The sequence below is a fragment of the Carassius gibelio genome, chromosome B22, assembly GCF_023724105.1.
Source record: "Carassius gibelio isolate Cgi1373 ecotype wild population from Czech Republic chromosome B22, carGib1.2-hapl.c, whole genome shotgun sequence".
NCBI classification, from domain to species: domain Eukaryota; kingdom Metazoa; phylum Chordata; class Actinopteri; order Cypriniformes; family Cyprinidae; genus Carassius; species Carassius gibelio.
In genome coordinates this window covers 17,065,909-17,081,941 of record NC_068417.1, presented here as the reverse complement: position 1 = coordinate 17,081,941, position 16,033 = coordinate 17,065,909, and the positions used below count along the sequence as shown (strand labels likewise).

General features: G+C 34.5%; 1 long non-coding RNA gene across 3 annotated transcripts; it reads left to right on the top strand.

Moving 5' to 3' along the window:
* The first annotated feature begins 1,261 nt into the window (after positions 1-1,261).
* LOC127988532 (uncharacterized) lies at positions 1,262-7,244 on the top strand. Of its 3 annotated transcripts, none has more exons than XR_008161725.1 (3): positions 1,262-1,361; positions 5,255-5,386; positions 5,486-7,244. It is a non-coding gene; the product is annotated as an uncharacterized LOC127988532 (long non-coding RNA). The 3 variants fall into 3 exon arrangements; XR_008161724.1 differs by having other exon boundaries at positions 1,274-1,361; positions 5,252-5,386; XR_008161723.1 differs by having other exon boundaries at positions 1,286-1,361; positions 5,263-5,386.
* The last annotated feature ends 8,789 nt before the right edge of the window (positions 7,245-16,033 follow it).

Here is a 16,033-nt window from a genome sequence, read left to right as displayed (position 1 = left end):
ACAACTCGTACAAATATCAAAACACAATGGATGACCTGCAAAAGCCAGTCTCTTGCTCAAAATCCTTAGTTCATCTCTCAAAAATAAATATCTGTGTCAATGAACATGTCAGTGCCATCAGAATGACAAGTCCTTGTGTCATAGTTTACGGATAAGACAGTCAAATTGCTTAGTCATGTTGTCAATTTAACAGTGGAGGGATGTTCTGATGTAAACTACTGTATTGAACAGTATGCCATATGCTTATGTATGCCATATATCCATTTCAAAACTACACATTTACACATTACTGTATGTGGGATGTTGATTGAAAGAGACTGGATAGAATTCCCAGTTACACTTTTACTAGTGGTCTGACCAAAAAAATAAACAATACTTTTACAATGCCATTGTGATATAGAAAAGGAAATATGGGAACAAAGATGAAAATAATTCCATTTTCAGAATTTGTAACTCTTGTGTTGTCCTTTGTCTATACAGTATAAGCTTTCCTACTGAAGATTCATGAGATGAACCTTTGAGCTATTTCAGAGAAATGGTTTATCATTGGTTTATCATCTACATTCTCTTCATTAGTAAAGATTCACTTGCACAATTCATGCCAAATTGACAAAACATCTAATAATAGTGTGTAAAAATACAAATAAAAAGTGTGCTTGGCAGTTTATGACAACTAGATTAACCATTTTGCATTTAATGACTTATACTATGAACTAAAGACTAGATGTTTTGGGGGGTAAGACTATTGCACAGAAAACTGTATAATACATTTTGAGCAACATGACATTAGCAACTGATAATGTAGGAAACCGCAGATAAATGTGCGTAATCCATTGCATGAATGTACAATAGCAATCGCAACTTGTTCAAAAGAATGAGAAACTGGTTTTATGATGTGTATAAATGACTAGATGATGTGGAGGTTGTACAAGTAGTTTTGAAAATTGCATTTCTGTTTTGAAAAATGCACCAAAGTGACTGAGAAAAACTGTAAGTGCCCTCACAGTCGCATCCAAAGTTTGCACACGCATATATATATATATATATATATATATATATATATATATATATATATATATATATATGGTGGGGGGAGTGCATGTGAACTTGTGCAAGGTATATATATATATATATATATAAATTCTTTTGTTTGTTTGTTTTTGGTTAGTTTTCATTAACGTTAATGCTCCACACTCCTTTCAAGTAGGTGGCGGTAAATGCACCTAAAGCTGGTTTCCCAACCGCCATAAAACGTCAAAGGAGACGAAGAAGACGAAGAAGAAGACGACAGTCGTCAGCCGTCAGCCATCCCTGGTCAGCTTCTCCTCAAAGTTAAGAAAATTTCTCAGGACACAACTTTGGTAAGTAAAGTATTTGTATTTATTGGCTTAACGTGTAAAATTACATTTGTTGTCTTAGAAGAGGAAGTATGGTTTAAAGAGTCGTATTTTCTGCATGTATGCAAATGTTCGTTTCGCGGAACTCTGAAGCCTCAAAATACAGTCGGTAACACAGTATTTCCCAATAAATATTAAAACAGATATTCTCCTATGCGGTACTGAGCTGAATGATAAAAATGTACGTAATATTTAAGCCCAGCGCTGCATTAGAGACCGTTCAAACAGAGCTCGAGAGCGCTGACAGTTTTTTATAATCCATTAAGACATTCGTCAGATTATACATACATGGGGAAAAACACGATTACTAACGTTAGTCGAACCGTTTCTTTTCTGCGTGTGGAATGAATGAGCACCTCCCTCAGTTCTTTTGGAGCGGGTAAACTGACATAAGCTTGGTTCAGATAAGGTTTACGAACTCTTCTTTCAGTTTTCTCAAGTTGTCATTCAAGTGTCTCACCAGAACCCAGTGTGTGAATATACGGTCATAAGCAGGGCAGGACTTAGGGTGGTGGGGGCCCCTGGGCTTGAGTCACTCTCGGGCCCTACCTTCTATACATTACTTTAAATAGAACAAAATGATACATACACAAGCTATGTATTAGAGCTACACAATTCTGGATTAACTGAGAATAAAAATAGAGATCACGATTCTGAACAAACACCTAAACAAAATAACATAAATTTATGTTAATTGCTGAAGTCTAGAAAAATGTTTAATTAATCTGAATCATTTATTAAAAAAAAAAAACTTGGGTTTGAAAGAATGATTCAATTCCTCAATCAAATACACTTGTTTCATAGATGAATCAGCATTTTTGAACGAATCTCCTGAATGAACGATTCAATGACAAATGTTTTTATTTTTAAAGTCATTTGTCGCCATCTGGTGGCATAACAATATAATCGATCCAATCGTTATTTGAAGTGCAAAGCTACTTTCAAAAGGTGACTAGTACAGTATACAGTGTTACATGTTAAAAAGCCGTTATAATTTATTTATATGACCACTGATTGAAGCTTGAAAAAGTTTTTCTAATAAATAAATAATGATTAAAAAGTGATCATGTGTTTATTGCACTGCAAAAATGTCTTGGTAAGAATGAGAATAAAACACTTATTTACCTGGAAAACATATTGAAAAACAAACAAATACCTTGTAAGGTTGCAAACATAACAAATCATTTGTATTACATATAAATAGCTAAATATAGGAGTGTATAAATCTTTAAAAAAACTGTTCTGGGTAAGTGCTGACACATTGTATAGATTATATACATCTCCAGTATACATATAGGCAGTGTTAGGCTGACTTTGATCTACAGTATGTCTACTACATCACATAAAATACAATCTTAGAGAATAATATATAACAAAATTAAATAAGCATTTTCTGAACTGACTCCGGACCTTTTTGCGCCCAATAAGCACGCACGCTTTCATCAATTTTACCCCGGCGAGCAGGATCAGTGGATGAAGAATCTGTAGTTGGACATTGTTCGGTCGCTGTTTCTGACTGAAGAGATGGTGATTCATTGATGGGCTCCCCTGCTCGTGAATTCAAATCGTCTCCAACCGTTTCTTCCAGCGGGTTTGGGTTGTTGTCCTCTGGATTCTCCGCTTGCACATCAAGCTGTGGTGTCATGGGTGTAAAAAAATCCAGTAATCATTTTCATTTTACTGATAACTTCCTTTTTGCGTTGCTGTCTTTCATTCTTTAATTTTCTTTTAAGCACGCCACTCTGATACCATTTATCCGTCATTACATCACTGTCTAATGCAGACAGGTTTTTTCAACGGCAGTAAAGGAGGCACTGCGTAACTGCCAATAACCAATCAGCAAACCTCAAGGGGGGGTGAAATGCTATTTCATGCATACTGAGTTTTTTACACTGTTAAATAGTTGGATTCCCATGCTAAACATGGACAAAGTTTCAAAAATTAAGTTGTTCCCAAAATACTCCTTCCGGTTTGTCACAAGTTTTGGAAAGTTTTTTTTCGAGTATGGCTCTGTGTGACGTTAGATGGAGCGGAATTTCCTTATATGGGTCCTAAGGCACGTCTGCCGGAAGAGCGCGCGCTCCCGTAGAGCAGAGCGGAGCAGAGACATTCACTGATCAAAGCGAGAGCGTCGCGAAATGTCACAAAAGGAGTGTGTTTTTGGTTGCCAGGGCAAGACAACCCTGCACAGATTACCTAAAGAGAAACAACATTAAGGGACCAGTGGATGGAGTTTATTTTTACAGAGCATCAACGGAGTTGTGCAAGTGTTTGTGTTTGTTCCCTGCATTTCGAAGATGCTTGTTTTACAAACAAGGCCCAGTTTGACGCCGGATTTGCACATCGTTTATTTCTTAAGGATAATGCAGTCCCGACGATAAAGGGACACGATCGTGTGTTGGAACCGCAGGCGGTGAGTAAAACTGCTTCAAATATCTCTGTGTTGTTAACTTAGCTATCGGCGCGTAAGCACATCAAGTAAACAACATGCGATGTTGTCATCAACAACTGCACTTTCCACATGTACAGCTTTAAAAAAAAAAGACGACAAAGTGGAACTTAGTCATTTTCCAAAACCGCTAAGCAAATATATACAGTTTCAGTACATACCACATAGAGACTTTGTTGCTGATGCTGCTCTTGTTAAATTTCAGCCTCTGGATCTGATTCTGGATCATAAATATACGTTGAATCTGACTGTTAGCCATGGTTTGTTTTGGTTGGTTTTGTCCTCACGGTGTCACAGCTTCCAGACGCGCTCAGCCTACTGGCGCGATTCTTTAGCTCCGCCCACACGTCACGCCTCCAGCCGGTCGTGTTTTTCCGGGAAAAAACGGTACAGACAATCTTTCTCTTATGAATATAATAAAACTAAAGACTTTTTGGATTTATGAAGGATGCAGTACTACTCTATAGGTACTCAAGATTAACAGGATATTGAGTGAAAACGAGCATTTCACCCCCCCTTCAAGATGACATTTAATTTAGCTAATTAAATTACATTTTTCATTGCAGGGCAGGACCAGGTAACAATGCTAGACCAATCAACAAACTTTAAATGAAAAATTAAATGAAATGTGAAATGACATTCAGCCAAGTATGGTGACCCATACTCAGAATTTGTGCTCTGCATTTAACCCATCAAAAGTGCACACACACAGAGCAGTGAACACACACACACACACTGTGAACACACACCCGGAGCAGTGGGCAGCCATTTATGCTGCGGCGCCCAGGGAGCAGTTGGGGGTTCGATGCCTTGCTCAAGGGCACCTAAGTCGTGGTATTGAAGGTGGAGAGAGAACTGTTCATGCACTCCCCCCACCCACAATTCCGTCCGGCCCGAGACTAGAACTCACAACCCTTCGATTGGGAGTCCAACCCTCTAATCATTAGGCCACGACTTCCCTAGTCATTTTACCTAGTCAGTCATTTTACTTCCCAATAAAATGACTGACATATTATTGGAAAAATCTAACGTAAACGGGTGGGGCCCCCTATTGGGCGGGGCCCATGGGCTTGAGCCCAGTCAAGCCCAATGGTAAGTCCGGCCTTAGTCATAAGTATATGTCATACATTCAAAACTTTTGAATAAGTAATAATAGCGTAGCTGTATATTGTATAAATAGCAATACAATAAGGATAGACACAAATGTGTTAAATTTCCTTTTATTGTGTTATAATTCTGTGTTGTGTCATTTTAAAAGCATCGTCTGGATGGTAAAGTTTGTCTTTGGTATTTAAAATAAACTTGTCAATACATTTGATTTTCTCTGTAAAGACTTATTTATATATTTATGTTTGTTTTACAGTGTTTTAACATGTTTGTATTTTTCATGTTTATGATATTTTAGAAGTACTGAAGATTCAGTGCAGAATTCAATAATCCTGTGGATGGACCGCAGCGAGTCCTTTTGCATTTGTTTCCATCAAAATGATATCCAGACATAATGGAGATGACATTTACATTGTAGAGCTTGGACAAAGTTGTAAGTAAATGTATTTATTTATAAATGCACATTTATTTGAGTCTATGTGCTTTACGATTGTAAGGCCCTGTTTAATGCATCCCTTTGTTTTTATTAAAGCACACAGGCTCTGCATAGGAATTCATCAAGGACATGACTGCTGGGATTACGCTTGTGGATGACCAATCTGAGCACCATCAGTCTGCAGTGATGTGATCCAGGTAATAGAAGAAGAAGAAATCTGGGTGATCTGGGGTTGTAACACATTGTGTACTGTGTTAGACGGTCTGGGACTGGGACTAACAGAAATAAACTAATTCAGGTTTAAAACAACTTGAGTGTTATGTGGAGAACGATGAAAATACAGTTTGTATGCGTTATTTGAGCCCAGGGCTGTGTTAGAGATCGTAAAAAAACAGAGCGCGAGAGCTCAGCGGATCACTGCATGGATTCAGAATGGCGGGAATTAAAAAAAGGACCTGCTCTAAACCTGACAGCATAAAGACATCCGTCAGAATATACATCGATGATGAAATTAGGGAAAACAAGATTACTACTCGAGCTGTGTCTTTTCTGCATGTTATAATGGAAACAAATGAGCAGCACAGATGAGCACCTCCCTCAGAGTTCTTCTGGAGCGCGTAACTTAACGTTACATTTGATATCGCTGACATAAGCTTAGTTCTGATGATTTTTTTTACAGTCTACGGTTCAGATGAAGTTCTGAAGGTAGCGTTACAAACTCTTCTTTCAGTTTTCTGAAGTAACGTTAGTCATTCAAGTGCCTCAGCAGAACTCGTGCGTGAATATCTGTTTTATACAGTCCATGGTGAATATACGGTCATAACTTCATAAGTAAATTGCATATGTTCAAATCTATATATTTTAGAATAAAAGTAATAATAGCATATATCTTGTATAAATAGCCATACAATAACGATCGACACAAATGGTTACATTTCCTTTTATTTTGTTATAATTCTGTGTCGTGTCATTTAAAAGCATCGTCTGGGTGATAAAGTTGGGCTTTGGTAATTTTAAATTTACATTTTAAAATATCTCATTTAAAATTTACTCAAAGTAAAAATTACTTGGTCACATTTTAACAGTGGGAGCGAGGCAAAAATGGGACAGGCCAAGGGTGTCAAACTCAGTTCCTGGAGGGCCACAGTCCTGCACATTTAAGATATAACCCTAATTCAATTCAATTCAAGTTTATTTGTATAGCGCTTTTTACAAAACAAATCGTTACAAAGCAACTTTACAGAAAATTATGTTTCTTCAATATTTATTAGTAGCTAGTAGTTTGTGCACATTTGACAGGATTTTAGAAAAAAAAAAATAATAATAATACAAGACGTAGTCGGCTAGACGATGAACTATCAATATTATTAAGTTATTATATGATTCAGTCACACATTTAGCAATAATTGTTAGTTCTGTTTGTTGATTAGGGGTTAGCATCATCTGAGGTCCTCTGAGGGTCAGCATCATCTCTTTTCAGGTGTTCTGGATCCAGACTGGAGCTTGTGTAAATCCTAGTTAACACGGGATGTAAATCCCGTGGCGAAACATAGAAACAAAATACAGACATCATTAGCATAGCTGCTGATCCAACAAAGTAAAATTAGTTTAACCCAAGCTAATGAATAAAAAAGCACCTTTGATCAGATGCAACTACACTCACAATTAAAAAAAAACATTATTCGAATGCACTGTAAAACCGAACAGTGAAATTAATCAAATTAAATTAGTTAATTGCACTCAAATAATAACGAAAGTTCATTGGACTTAATTTAAATAAGTTCTGTTAACTCAAAAATTTGTTGTAGTGAGGTGAACTTAAAATGATTGTGTTTTCTAGTCCCCAGCATGCTTTGCATCAGAAAACAAGGAAAAATATAGCTGCAAGCAGCGATGGCGGGCTCAAGCCACCAATGCCATCGCCACCCCGGTGGCATCAGGTAAACTGTGCCCAGCGGGCACATGCATTCACAATATCCCTCTGGCAGAGAGGTTTTAAAGGATACGGCAGTTAAAGGGTTAATCCGAATCATCTAGACTTTAAAATCACATTCACAGAACAATATATATATTAGTAACACTGTACAATAAGATTTCATTTATAAACATTATGTTAACATAAACAAAACTTATATAGCATTCATTCATGTCAGTTAATATTCCAAACTTAAACATGAAAACATTGTTTTATTGTGATTTTTTTCCAAGTACATTTTACCAATTCCAAACCATATAAATCTTAATAACTACCATTATTTTTTATTTAATCATTTATGAGTGCTATACAATAGTCCAGGAAAGCTGGAAGAGAAAAACTCCTTATATTCATGTGTGCAGAATTATTAGGCATGTTTTCTTTTACAGATGAAATGCGCTAAAATAGACTTTTAACTCAAACTGTAAGGTCGAAAATTATGAAATACCCATGAGAAATATCAAACACAAATGCAATACAGAAATGGATAAGTTAAGACTTGACCATTGTACAAAAAATACTGACTGGGTCATGAGGTCAGAAAAGAAGAAGAAAAAAGCAGGTCAAGAAGAACTGACAAAAAGAATTGCAAAATAATTAGTAATTAATGTGAAGATTAATTTTTAGTCAATTCTGCAAGACAGACTTTTCAGGAAAGGAGGTGGAATAAAAATGAGCTCCTAAATCTTAATCCTGGATTCTGGAAGATATATTCCTCAAACCATCGAACAAGAGGAGGTGGTGCTGGTCCTTCACGAGTCACTCTAATCTGTGCATAAAGCCTATATATAAAGACTTAATATATAGTATTTCACAATACTTCATGGTATTCTAATTAAATCATTTTTTGGAATCTTAAGTCTCTCAGAGTCCGACACCGAGTAATTCTGGAGACTCCAGGAAAGTGGCAGTTCTGTAAAATGTTGGCGCTGGAGACTAAATGCACCCTGATAGTTTCACACCTAATTCACTTAACACACACACACACACACATTACCCACAGTGACAGTGGGACTGAGTGACATCAGATGTATGATAGTTTTTTTTTACTATGGTCATGAGACCAGTCATTCTGAGGAAATATGCCTCAGAATGACTGGTCTTCTATGTGTACATTTTTTTTTTTTAAAGTGTTTAGAAGCTGCACTTTAAAAAAATAAAAAGACATTTACTGGTTCCTTTTTTACTATTATTTCAAAAAACATCACGGCAAAACCATTCAAGCTATCCAAAATTCATTCACACCTGTTCTGTAAGATTAATTCTTTAAACAGTGGTAAAAGAGGATGTGGTGCTGAACCTTCAAGAGTCACTCAAAACGTATCTGTCCATAAAGCCTATAAAGAATTATTCTTAATATACAGTTCAAAATACTTCAGCTTGTTATTCTAATTAAGTGAGGGTCATTTTATCAGTAAAATATATACAATTCATTTTTTTTTTGAAAGATTTCTATAAATGATTTAAATCATACTCGTTTCTACAATAATTATTTAAAAGTAATCCTATAGCTCCCTCTGGTGGCCATTATAGGTACTAAGAATTGCAAGCTTGATTTATAAGTTATGATAGTTTAAATTTTATGCTGGCTCTTGAAAGTGATGAAAGCTATTGAAAGCTATGAAACTTACTGTGCTTCCTTCAAATGAGGACTTCTACTTATATAAAAAATTATGAAGATTTAGAATGAAAAATTGTAAAGATATAGTAAAATAACTATTGTATTTTTTTATGTTACTTTAATAAATCTCTATGGCAACACCATTTAAGCTATCCTAAACCCATTCACAATTTAACATCTCAGTATATTGGCATCATGTTGAAAAAGGGGTATGGAGTAGTATGAGTAGGAGTATGAATTCATTTGCAGGCTTTATCATAAATCCACAATAAAATTTCTGAGTTCTGTATCAATCTGTGTTGTTGTTTGTTTATTTTTATCTTTTATTTTTCATAGGAAGATAACTTACTCTCATTTTTAATAAATGTGCTTATAAACCAAGGACAAGCTATTTATAGCTGTATTTATAAACTGCTTACTACTGACTATTAATATTGGGACAAGGCTTTATAAAGCATGAACTGACTATTTAATAATGAGTGCAGTTATTATAAAGTGTTATCAATGAATTTGCTAATGTTAACAAATTAGACATTATTTTACAGTGTTATCAAATCCTTAAATGACTCATAAGCATTTGTGAAAGTTCTGCTTGCATTACAGCTTAGTATTGATCTGTGAACTGAACAGATTTACTGTTACATCCATGAGATTATGTAAATTCAAATAAATATAATGTCACAGGATGTCATAGGTCAGTATCAAATGAGTTTGAAATTATTATTTGCAGCACAAATAAGGTTTTTTTAGGATTTTTAAAAATCCCTAAAACTGTCAGAAAAAGGTTAAGGCCTAAGCTATTTCTATGTGAGTGGCTAATTTTATTTTTGTTTTTATAATTGTAATACACAAACTATGAAATTATACAAAATGTATAAAAAGATAAATAAATAAATACGCACACATTAAAAAAGCAGCCAAGTCGAATGAGTTTCCTTTTTTATATAGATTAAAATTGAAGACAGAAGCAAGTGGTAAATGTGGTCACTTTAATATTCAAATCCAGTAGATCCAGTTTATGTTCACGTGGCTGTTTTCGTTTATAGTCGCCAAGCTATTATGTGTTTTGAAATAATCTTGTCCGTGATGTGTTCGTTCGTACGACGAAAGACAGAAACCTGCAGCTCAAGAGATATATCCCAGTGGGCAATTGATGTCAAATAGACATCAAATTGACGTCAAACATAGTCATCAAAGAACTGGTCAAAAATGCAAATCAAATCGATGTCAAAACTTGACATTAAATTGCCGTCAATTTTTGACATTAATTTGATTTGCATTTTTTAAAAACATTTTTAACACATTGATGTCCTATTCTAGACCACAAGAATAATGACAAAACAGTATTAAATGCAAGACGTGTTTTATTAAATCCACTGGTTTATATCAGAATTTTGTATTTTTTTTAAATGAACATGTAGTTGTAATACCGTATACACTTGGTATTACAATTTCATTTAGCTGACACTTTTATCCAAAGCGACTTACAATTGCTATATATGTCAGAGGTCGCACGCCTCTGGAGCAACTAGGGGTTAAGTGTCTTGCTCAGGGTCACATTGGTGTCTCACAGTGGATTCGAACACAGGTCTCTCACACCAAAGGCATGTGTCTTATCCACTGCACCAACACTAACTTAATGTGTGGTTACAGCAAAAATGCTGCATAATTTTTTTTTATTTGTAATTAAGCAAATCAGTATATTTTTGGTAAAATATAATATATTCACCTCTTTCATTGTCAGTAATTTATGCCTACATTTTATAAATAGTTTTTTGTTGTTGTTGTTTATATGTTTTTAACCACAGAAGTCCCAGAAGTTACAAGTCATGCAAAAATCAAACAACATATGACATAAAAAAAAAATTTATTTGATGACTATGTTTGATGTCAATTTGATGTCTATTTGATATCAATTGCCCGCTGGGTTGATGTCAATGTGATGTCAATATGACATCAACTGAACGCCTATAACACGATGTTGATTTGATGTCAACTCAATGTCAAACATGTTGGCCCATATACTTACATAATCAATTTCAGTATGGGATGAACCTAATTAACCACTGGAAGGACTTGATGTATAATCTGACTTTGAAATTGTGTTTTGCAGCATCTTGATCAAATCTTGTCTAATATTTGACGTCAAATTGACATCAAGGTGCCCACTGGGTAACAAACGACAAAGTGTTCGTTCTGAAATCTGAATTTATTCAGAGAAATAACTGACTATATACAGTACGGATTTAAGAAATAAATACAAAGCTTTATTTCCCAGATAGTAATTAATTTTATTTATTTCATTATAGAGCAATATTAACAACATAATTGTATTATTCATTGTAATATATTAAAATCCATTTCTGATACTAATACGTTCATGTTTAATAATTCCTGAATAATTTTGTTCATAAAGAAATAAGCCATTTTTGTGTTTGATCAGTTTCCTATGTCGTCAGTGCGCAGCAGACACACCCACCTACACGATTTAAATATATCGCTTATCCTGCCGCAAAAGACCGTAAACACTGCAGATAACATCTGAAGTAAACATTACTTTATTACACATAACATAAAAACGAGTCCCGTTTGACTGATCAGCTTCAAATCGAGTTATTTTAGGACAGCGGTTTGAATGTATCTCAATGGTGCTCTCTGCTTGTAGGGATTAGTAAGATGGCGGATCGAACACTTTCGGTGGCTTCACTGCCTGTTGGCAGTTTAGAACGCGATGAGCGATCCAGTTATATATATAGATCAGTGGTACCACCTCAGTTTTAAACTAATGGCTCTTTGGAATGGCATTAAGTGGGACCTAGGCTGTTACAGTATGTTTAATTGTACATATTAATGTAATTGTAATATTCACATTTACTCTTTCAAATTAAATAAAAATTAATATAATAATGTCTGATCATATCATTGCTTTTGTGTTTGAATAATTAGTTTTTGACTTGAAACGGTTGCATATTAAACTTAAATTTAGCTTATCCTTCCTATTTTGTTGGTTTTTGGGGTGTGTTAGAGTGGGATTCTGTTAGGTGGTCCTCAGAAAAAAATTGGAAGATAAAGTGGTCCTTGGGCTGAAAAAGTTTGAGAAACACTGTTTTAAACAATGCTTAGGCAAATCATTATTCAGAATAAAATGTTTAACTTTTATTTTAATTATTTACAATGTTGTATGCGCTATTGTGGATTTTACAACATTCTTTGCCAACTTAATTTTCTCGTTTATTTTTTCAACATAATGTACACACACACACACACACACACACACACACATATATATATATATATATATATATATATATATATATATATATATATATATATATATATATATATATATATATATATAAATTTCATTATATATATTCATTTCATAATTTTCAATTCAATTCAAGTTTATTTGTATAGTGCTTTTTACATTACAAATAATTACAAAGCAACTTTACAAATATATGCAATAAATTATATAATATATTGTATTAATATTAATATATTATAATAAATATATATGAATAGTTCAGATGCAAAAGCCTCTAAATGCCATCTGAAATTTTCATCTAAAATTAGGATTTTATCAGGCTTCTATATTTCTGTTCAGTTATTTCACTTTAACAGCCTGGAAAAGGACCTGCACATTGCCATTAAAGTAAAATGACTCAACCTAAGCATAGGAGCTTGATAAAAATCCTAATTTTAGATGATAATTTCAGATGGCATTTAGAGGCTTTTGCATCTGAATATATAGTATTTTTTTTTTCTGTTCTTGTCCATTCCAGTGTAGCAGGCAATTTGTGGTCTATGCAAACGGTTAATTTATTATTTACCATTTAAAAAAAAAATACCCAGAATATCTGCCCGGATGCTTTTTCAAATATTACTGCAGACTGAACTGACTTTACTTGAAATTGACTTGATATTAACGTAAAACCGTGTGTAAATGAGAACTTAGTAACGTTACTTACATGCTGTGACAGCTGCTTTCTGTCCAGGTGCTTCGAATGTGTGTGCTCAGAAAACCGTATATCAGAATTTTACACTGAGGCAGGGAGCAGCAGCTCATTTGCATTTAAAGACACAGGACGAAAAAACAGCATGTTTCTCCTTCCGCTCAAAATAGCCATTTTCAAAATTATATATTAAATGATCTGTGGAGTTGTAATGTGAGTTTTGTTTCATATTTTGGGTTTTGTCATGTTCATGTTTTTCATGTCTTTTCTTTTGTATATTTTTTTTCATGCTGTTAGTGTCATGCTTCCCTTGCCCTCTTGTCTTCATGCTATTGTTCCACTTGTTCATTGTGCCATTTCTGATTGGTTGTTTTAGTCATGTGTCTTGTTTGCCATTGGTTTGTTCATGTCATGTGACCCTCATTGTCTGTTATTTATAGCCATGCAATTGCTATTGTCTCTTGTTGGTATTGATGTTGTAACCTGCTGTCGGTGAGTCTAGTCTGTTCATGTCATCTCAAGTCTGTTCACGTCAAGTCTATTCATGCCTCAATCAAGTCTGTTTAAGTCAAGTCTAGTTAAGCATTTGTTTATTGTTTGGATTTCTGGAGCACTTGTAAATAAACTGCAAATAGGTTCTCTACGCTGGCTTTTAGTGGAATCATTACAGGAGTATTTTGAGCTCAAACTTCACAGACACATTCTGGGGACACCAGAGACTTATATTACATACTGTAAAAAAGGGGCATAAAATGTCTCCTTTAAGAAGGACAGAGGAATGAATGTCCGCAGGCAGTGAGGAATAGGAATAAAGCATTAAGATTAGTCAAATTAACCCACAATATGCAGAATTTGATACAGTACAAGAAGAACAGTATATCAGGCTAAAAGACTAGTTGGAGGAATTTTTGTGATGTAATTGGAAGAACAACACCAGTGGGGGAGGTAAGGAAAATGATGTGGCAATACCCAGTTATAGTAACAGAGGAAGGAATAGCAGTGTCAGATAGGGAAAAGGCAGAGAGCATGGTCAAAGAATTTGCAAAGATACATAGTTCTGAAAGCCTATAAGAGGAAGAAAGACGAAGAAGAGAAGAAGAAAAATGCAATATCAACAAATATTAGAAAGGAAAGACGAAGTAAATTGTATAATAGATTAATTGTATAATAGATTAATAGAAGAAATGAAGAGAGTAATAAAAAGTTCAAAACTATCATCTCGGGGGAAAAAACTATGTATGCTTTGTGATGTTAAAAAATATTGGTGAAAGTGCACTATTGAAGTTGCTGCATCTGTATTATAGAGTCTGGAGGAGGAGGGACGATTGCCAAAAATGTGGAAAGAAGCTATAGTAATTCCGATAAGGATGCTTGGTAAGGATCTGTCAAAACCCACCAGCTATAAAGGATATCATATGAGCTTGAGAAGAAGGAAAAGATGGCAGATTATCAGAGTGGGTTTAGGAAAGGAAGAAATACAATGGCCACAGTGATCAGGCTAGAAAATGAAATAAGGAAAGCCATTGCAGTGTTTTTGGACATAGAAAAAACCTATGATATGTTGTGGAAGGAAGGAGTATTAATTAAGTTACACAAGCTGGGGATTGGAGAGAGAGTTATTAATTGGATAAAAAAATTATTGTTTGTAAAGAATATCCAAGTAAGAATAGGATCAGAATTGTCAATCCAATATACTGTAGAAAATGGTACACCTCAAGGTAGTGTGGTAAACCCACTACTATTCATTATAATGATTAATCCCACTGGGCAAAGTTACGTCCAGTGGACGTCTTTTTATGTCTTTGCTGACGTTGAAAAGACGTCCACTGAGGAGCCAGAATGAAAGTTTTTATGACGTCTTTTTTTGACGTCTTCTGTACGTCTGATTTAGACGTTCACAGAACCTGCTTACAAGGTTAAAAACTAGTTCAAAAGTGTTCAGTAGAAATATTTTCAACATCTTTTAAGGTTCATTTAGGCATAACTTATACTGTTTCTGGACCGAATCAATACTCTCAAGGATGCGTTAGATTTAGAGAAATGTTTTTTTCAATGTAATTTCCAGACACTGTGTTTGTCCTAAAATCAAGAAAATAAAATAATCTTTATGAAATAATGAAATAACTGACGATTGAGCATGTGATAAAATCAACTGCAAATCAAAGACAGTAAATCTCTGAAGATCTCAGCAGAGGAGGATCAAACATCTCCACAAACATGGAATCATTAGATTGACTTTATTTCTGTCAGACATCAAGAGAAGCTCTTATTGAGAATTAACAGAGGTTTAAATGTTGATACTTGATTCATTTGAAGTCACCATTGTGGTGGACAGTGTTTGGTTTAGTTGGGATCTTGGTCCAGCTACTTCTTTGATAAGCCCGTCTCTGACTGCTGTAACTGTGTTTTTGTGAAACTGCAGTAAAGAGAAACAAAAATAAGAGAGCTCAGGTGGTATCAGTTCTTTGTTGATGATGAAAAATGCATCACTTAAGTACCTGAGGTTATGAAGTTACCTTTGTTTATTTTATTATTTTTCACTTATCACCCCCAAGCCTTTTAAATCTAAATCTACAGAACAGTAACCAAGAGCAAAATACTTGCTTATTTTGAAGATGGACAAAATGAATGTAATTTAAATATTTTGAGTAAAAGCATCATGTACTCAAACACAGACATCAAGATTCCGGCTGTGCATCACAACAACAGTGAGAATCAAAACCGCTTCATAGCACAAACGTATCCTTAACTTTTTTGTTTTGATTGTTACCATCGATGTGATGCATATCCAAAATGATGCATTTTGTAAAAAAAAAAAAATATATATACATTCTTTTTTTTTCTACAATACTTCTATCCAAGAAAAAATATATAGTTGCAACAAAACACTAATGTCTCATTTTACTATAATTTTGTCACCATTAACAGCAAAATGCAAACACCTGAACTCAATGCTCTCTGCCACACTAGGAGTGCTTTATAACACACAGTTACAGCAGTAAGAGACAAGCTAACACAAGAAGTATGAGGACCAAGATCCTAACTAAACCAAACACTGTCCACCACAATGGTGACTTCAAATTAATCAAATA